The sequence below is a fragment of the Acanthopagrus latus genome, chromosome 8, assembly GCF_904848185.1.
Source record: "Acanthopagrus latus isolate v.2019 chromosome 8, fAcaLat1.1, whole genome shotgun sequence".
Taxonomy (NCBI): Eukaryota; Metazoa; Chordata; class Actinopteri; order Spariformes; family Sparidae; genus Acanthopagrus; species Acanthopagrus latus.
In genome coordinates this window covers 24,505,447-24,513,017 of record NC_051046.1, presented here as the reverse complement: position 1 = coordinate 24,513,017, position 7,571 = coordinate 24,505,447, and positions in this window count along the sequence as shown.

Genomic DNA, 7,571 nt, shown 5'->3' with positions numbered 1-7,571 from the left:
TTTGACTCACATCATCTAAAGTTAAAGTGACCCTGTGGAAACAAAAGTAAACAAAGTCTTCACATCACATACATTTGATCTGATAAACATGACAACAACTTTCAAAGATGAATATTACAAGGATTTTATATTTTAAGTAATGCATTGTTTACAGCAACACCAAATAGCTTGCAGTCTTCCTCTTCACTGCCTTTGTTGGCGCATTACTACAATATGCCTTTTAATGCATTACCACCACCAACTGTCCATCAGTATCTAATAGTATCTAATAGGACAGGGAGACAGGAGACACATGACAAACAGAAAAGACTGATAAAGACAGAGGGGAAGACGTAAATATGGGTGATTAATTAATAGAGGAGGGTTAGGGGTTAGTTAGTCAAAAGGGTGGGAAGCAGACAACAGAAGGAAATAAAAGGCAAAACATGACACATGAGGAGAGAGCTTCAAAATAAAACAGGAAATAACTGAACCACAAACTGAGTTTGTGACAGTTTTAGAGTGTTGGTCAGTAACCCATGTCACTCCTTCTCCTGCTCATGCAAAGATAAAGAAAGTGTATGGTATCCCTGCCCACTTTATCCAATCAGGACGGAAAACTCCTGAAAGAGGCGGTCCTAAGCAACACCAAGATTCGCCTGTCTGCTGGTATGTGTGGCGATTACTGCCATGGTGACGTAGAGAGGAGGGAGGGGATTTCTAACTGCTACATGGACAAGAAGTTAACTAAAATGTCAACAATGTTTAAAACAACCAATGTAATACTTTAAACAGACAATACATCAGGAAAAGAGGCAACTTTTTTTTTAATTAAATGATATAATGGTAATATCATGCATCACCATTAAAAGAGCACAAACATATTTTCAGAGTAATGGTTTGACATTTCGGGAAATACTCTTCTTCACTCTTCCAAAACCACCACCAGGGGGAGGTTAGCTTAGTATCGCATGAGGACTGGAAGCAGGGGAAACAGATAGCTGGCTCTGTGGGGACAGATGATTTTCTCCCCCTTTGGTCAGAGCCTGCTAGCTGTCTCCCCATGCGTCTAGTCTATATGCTAAGCTAAGCTAAAAGTCTCCTGACTGTAGTTTCAAATTGAATGGACAAGTATGTGAGTGGTGGACCTATACAACCTGTGGTCCTTTAACAACCTCATTCCATGTCTTCCGTCATTTTGTGAGGATTGGCACTCTAAACTCAGCCTGCAGTGCCTCTAAGAAAAGAAAGGTGCATTGTTTTTTCCTGCACTTTTGTACAGATGATGTCAATTTTTCCCATTTTAAAATTTTGCAGCAAAAAGGTGCATTGTTTAAACACATTTCAATTCCAAACTTTGCAGATTAGACACAGACAATGGACCAACCCCTTTGTCACGTTGGCTTGTTCAAGTGAAACAGTGTTCCAAAAATGCAAAATGATTGCTTTAACTTAACTTTGCTGACTCAAATTAGTCGTAATATGTGCTACACAAATGAAATTAGCCTTTTGCGTCATGTTTTGTCAGGTCTACTATCAGACCCTTCCTGTCTTGTCTCTCCTGTACTGGGCAAAGCGACCAGAAAAACAACTGTATTTGTTGTTTGTCTAACTCCTGTAATTCATATACTGTGTGTTGAAAACACAAAGACTGATAAGATGTCTAAGTCTTGGTAGTGGGGGCACCCTTCCTGTTCAGAGGTAGCAGGCACCCATAAAACAACTGACAGGATATAAGAAGAGGAAGTTCAGTTGCAGTCTGGCTTGAAGAAAGCGGGTTGCGGTTCGTTTACCTTCGGAGGTTTAAAGTGAGTGTCTCCATGCATTTGTCATGTTAAAATGACAGTAAATCCAGACAATTGCAACAGTGAGTCAGTGGTGACTGTCTGAGGAGAGTTGAGGAATGATTGTTTTGAACTAATAACGACATTTCTCTTTACATTTCATTCCAGGTTTGTTCCTGAGTAATGATCTGACCTGAGAACAGTAGAGATACATGCAGATGAACAATGTGATTGTGAAGTGGGTGTTACAGAAACTAAAGATCCTCTCCTCTTCCTGCCTCTCTCATCCCCATCCCACAAGAACATAAAAGGGACTGCCCCTGGCACCAAATCAAGCCAACCTCTTTGCCATCTGCCCTTCCTCTCCTCTCCTCTCTTTCTCTCCCCCTCTCCGTCCCTCACCCCTTCTCTCTCTGAAGTGGAACAGGTGACCCACCGTGTGGTGGGATGAGGACACTGCACCACCACGCCCTGTGATCACGATGCTGAATGCGGGACAAGCAGCCAAATAGCAGACTGCATGTGTGGATTAGATGATGATACAGTAACGCAGGCTGTAGAGCATCCACCCACTGTCACTGCTTAGCACCTCTTGATCTTATGCTGTGGCATCCCTTCCTCCACCCCTCCCTTCTTATCCCTCTGTCATCCTATCTCCACTATCATTCCATGCAAATAGATAGATAGATAGATAGATAGATAGATAGATAGATAGATAGATAGATAGATAGATAGATAGATAGATATTGTCCATGCCAATAAATGTACTCTCTCTCTTTCTCTGTCTCTCTCTCTGTCTCTCTGTCTCTCTCTCTCTCACACACACACACACACACACACACACACACACACACACACACACACACACACACACACACACACACACACCAAAGGGATATTTATAGTGCTGTAGCACCAGCCTGTCTGTTGCTAGGATACCAGCCACCTCAGACATGCAGTTTAGCTTTGTTTACAACAATGAGCATGTTCAGTATGTTTGTCTGACTCTGACTCTTTATTAAAACGGAGTCAGGGCTGGACTGTCTCACTGCATCATTTTGATCACTCACACTGAGACGGGAGGAAAAATGCTGACAGTATATTTTATTATTATTATTCACAGTCTGACAGCCTCCGGTTGCTGTAACACATGGAGGTGGTGGCGGGTAAAGCCACAGGCTCCTCGTGGGGAACAGAGCTGCCATGTCGCCCTCTGCTGGTGCAGAGTGACTCAGGAAGGCCAGCAACAGGAAGGAGGATTTTGCTTGAGGTCACAATCTATAGTGAGGTGTTCACTCAACATAAAGAAATCCTTTTCACTGAGCTGTTCTCACCACTGCTTCTGCAAATCCCATGAAGTAGGCTCTATTTAGTAATCATAATTTAATCCAATTTATTTTAATCCAAATCCATGTTAATCTATTAGAAAAAACAGCTGTTTTGTTTCACCCCTGCAGTGAGAAGGGTGAAAGGGGTTTTTTTTGTGTGTGTGTGCCAATGCAGAAATGATTGGTGTCTTTGAATTGCCTCCACATAGGAGGCTATGTTTTCACTCATGCCTGTTGGTTGGTTGGTTGGTTTGTCAGCAGGATTACACAAAAACTACTCAACAGATTTCCATAATAAAGAAGACCAACAATAACAACAACATTTCTCTTGTTTAAGTTGAGCATCTTTCTCTTGATTCAAACAAAGATGTTCTCAAAAGACATCTCTTTGCTCAATTTAAACAATATGAACCACAATTTAAAATAAATTCTACATGTCAGTTAAGATATGATGACACTCATTTCCAGTATTTCATATTTTCACACAATATTAATGTTAATATTTTGTGTTTAGCAGGAGCAAGGAGATATTTTTGCTTCTGATGACCTTGATTATGAAAAACAGATAAACGTGTTCATGCAGCAGACATGTTTTCATCCAGAGGTCTTTCAAGATTCATTTAAAGGTTGCTAGGTTCTTTCTTTCTTTCTTTCTTTCTTTCTTTCTTTCTTTCTTTCTTTCTTTCTTTCATTTAGAGAATCTAATGCTAAGCTTTGCCCTGATGAGAATCCATGAAAGGTACAAACTGGGTCTAGGTCAACACTATAACCTCCTTCAAATATAAAACAAAAGCCATATGTAAATGTCTTTGAGATGGCTTGACTGCGAGCAGTCTGAGCACTGTGCAGTGTATCTTTGAATAAATCAAAGCTGATATAGCAGTTTACATTTACTGCCACCTCATTTGGCCTCGGCGACAAAGTCAGGTTTTACAAATAAAATATGAGATAAAACACATTTTCTGCTTTTCCAAACAGACACGTATTACCTGTCATACACTGCATGTATCTTTCATTTTACCCTCACTACACTAGGTTAAAGTCCCTGAATGTATAATTCTAATGACTACAGCATCTTTAGGCTTGTGTTTGTAAAAGGGCAGTCTGTGTGATGCTTTCAGCCCGTTAATTCAACAGGGCTGTCACAACATGTGCTTCTATCTTTTACAGTGTGTCTTTTAATATGTCCACTGGGGGGCGGCAAAGTCTGAAATCTTCTAGATCTATGCACAACCCCAGGTTCACTTTTAATCAAATTTACCAATATTAAGTCTGTTAATCATTTTGAAGTGGGAGCAACCAATACAGCTCAGTCCTGCGATGATAGAGGGGTTGAAAATGAAATAAATTACAATGTGCATGTAGAAAACATCAAAATATGAGCAGTCTGCTGTCATTTTTAACTCACGGCTACTTGTGACTCCATATTTAAGGGGTGTGGGTTTATTTGAGGAGTATTCGAGGTCTGCTGCTCGTGAGGAATAGCTGACCCCGCTCACACACCCCCTGCAGTGGGCAGACAGGCAGACAGACAAACAGACAGGCAGACAGACAGACTGGCTGACCGTAACACTGTAACCGATATGCTAAAATACTGGACCATGTGCCATTCCAAATTTGTCTTTCAGCCACGGGATCCCACCGTCTGCCCAAGAATAAACACACACATCCAGGCGTCTCCCCCCTGCTCTATACTGTACTCCCGTGTCTGCGTGTGTATGTGTGTGTGTGTGTGTTTGTTGGGTATCATAGCTAGAGATGCAGGGATGTCTGGGTGAGGAAGGAGGTTGATTCTCAGTCGCTGATGTAACCAGACTGGGAGAGCAGGGTCACAATGAGCCCACGTGCGGCTCTCTTTATGGAGCCGCCTGGTAATCCCGTCTGTTGCTAATGGTCATTTAATCCAAAACAGAGTTATTGACTCTTTGTAGCGGCTATGTGGGTCCCTGCTGAACTTTTATTGACCCCCCCCCCCTCAACAATCCTCGTAGCAGTTTGACTTCCAGGGGAGGCTGTTTAACCTCTGTCTGCTGCTTCATTTACAGCTCGGGGAAGCAGAAATTGTTTTTCCCAAACTGCTGCCAAAATGTGCATTAAAAAATTATTAATGCTGAGAAAAAGTCCGAGGAAAAGAGATGGTACGAGAGCGAGAACAAGATGTTGTACTGACAGAGCTTTTGAAAAAGGAAAAGCTTTCCCTCATGCATGATGTATCTCACTTTGCAGGGAGAGCAGAAACTGTTGTGTAGGCAAGTCAGATGGCACTTTGCAGTCTCTCTCTGCAGTCAGGGTTGCAGACAGTCGAGAAACCTGCAAAAACACCTAATTTCCGCACGACAGCGTGTTTGAGCATTATTGAACAGGAGGAGATAACACCGAGGCAGCCGTGCGCACAGAGAGCGACAGATAAGAAGTCACTTGGTTCAAAGTTTTTGCTCCAATATCTTTTTGTACACACATCAAGGAAATGAATCGAGAACGGCATCTTCAGTGTCCTCCTCTGTGCACGCACACACACACACACACACACACACACACACACACACACACACACACACAGATTGTCTCGAGTCAGCTGTGTGTCACTGTAGCATCATTAGCTTTTCTGTGTTCCTGTGTTATTGATGCGTTTTAAATATTTATTAGGCCACTTCCACAGCAGCAGCAGCTTCTTCGAAACCAGCCGACAAAGCCCAGATATTTATGTATGCGTCCTTGAATAACAATGAGGAGGAACAACGGGGACAAATCTATGTGATGCGTGATATAGGATAGATTTTCTTTCTCTTTTTCATCTGCAAGAGGTTTGACTTCATGTCTCAGAAAACTTTTGTAGCCACTTAATGTACACAGAAGGAGTAATACAGCAGGGCATTTAGGACATGTTTCGGGGTCTCTTGTCAGCCAGTGAGCTTTGTTCATGTTTACTGGCGATATCCAGTATAATCCTGCACCCAAAGTAGGTCATTTAAGTGTTTCAGCTTAATGTGAGGGGTTACATTGACCCTTTTCTTTGAGATTTTTTGTTATAAACAAAAGAAAAAGAGGAAACAGTTTACACAGAGGATTGTTTCCATTACTGACCTGTAACTTCATTAATTTAGTCTAAAAAAAGAATCAAAAAACAGTGAGTAAAGCCCATGATAATTACCCACAGTCCAAAGTAATGTCCTTAAATGAGTTATTTTGTCTGACTTTGTCTGACTTACAGACAGTCATTACATTAATGAATGTCTTTGGGCAAATGGAGCAGCACATCCAGTCAATCTGAGTAGCAGGAAACAGTGAATGAATATTGCATTTTTTTTCTTTATGAATAAACTACATAATAGATAAATCATTTTAACATTTTCTGCCCAAACTTAGCAGGCAGCTTTGCAGTAGCAGGTTCATTGTCCTGAAAAAAAAACAAAACAAAAAAACAAAAAAAACACTAACAAAATGAACAAAACAAAAAAGGGAACACATAACACATTTCTTGTTTGAGTGTAATAAACAAGAGGGCTTATGTAAGGCTTATATAAAAACGTGGGTTGCATGAAAAGTAAGTATTATGTTGATTGCACAAATATTAGTGTATGTGAGCGAGTCTGTGGGTTTCAGGAAGGAATAAAAGGAAACCAGACAGAAAGTCTGACAGCTCTGTGAGGCTGCCTCACTGCAGGCACAGTGGTGCTCTGAGCTAAACGCTGATGACCAAATGCTAACACGCTCGCTAACCTTCTGATGTGTAGCAGGTATAATGTTAACCATGTTTAGCAAACTATTAAAGCAACATTATGTAGAAATTGGCATTATGTGTAATTTGGAGCCCCCCCAACAGTTTCTGAGAGAAATGCCACTGTTGTAAATCCAAATCCCTGATCTGTTATAGTTTATCAGATGTAACTACAAACAAAAGTCATGACATCAAAACAATACTATGTGTTGAAAACTTGAATGCTGAAGTGAACATGGAGAAACAAGTGATTGGGGAGACACAACGCAAAGGCATTTGGTCATAAACTCAACTGGACATAATGAAATTCATTCGTTTTTCATCCTGTGGGGGAACATGAACGTCTGTGCAAAATTTCATAGAAATTTACAGATATTTCAGTTTGTAATGGTCGACTGACTGTGCAACATTACGGTCCCTACTGCCACACAACATTTACTAGCATCCGTTGCAATATGAGACTGTGTGTTTGAAGTTTGCAATATTAAGACACTGACATAAACTGAAGTTCTTTGTCGAAGTGGATGTTCACGATTACTTATGAACTGTAGATAAGTCAGTCCACATCCCTCAGCCTGGTAAATACTGGCAGAGGACATGTAACAGGTGAGTAGGAAGGTGCTTTACTGATCCCAAGGGAAATTTACATAAGCAGCGTATTATACGACACATACAAAACACAAATGTAGATGTATAATAAAAGAATAGAAAAATGATACTGGAAACAAGATTTAAAACAGAATATATGGATGAATAGCTCAC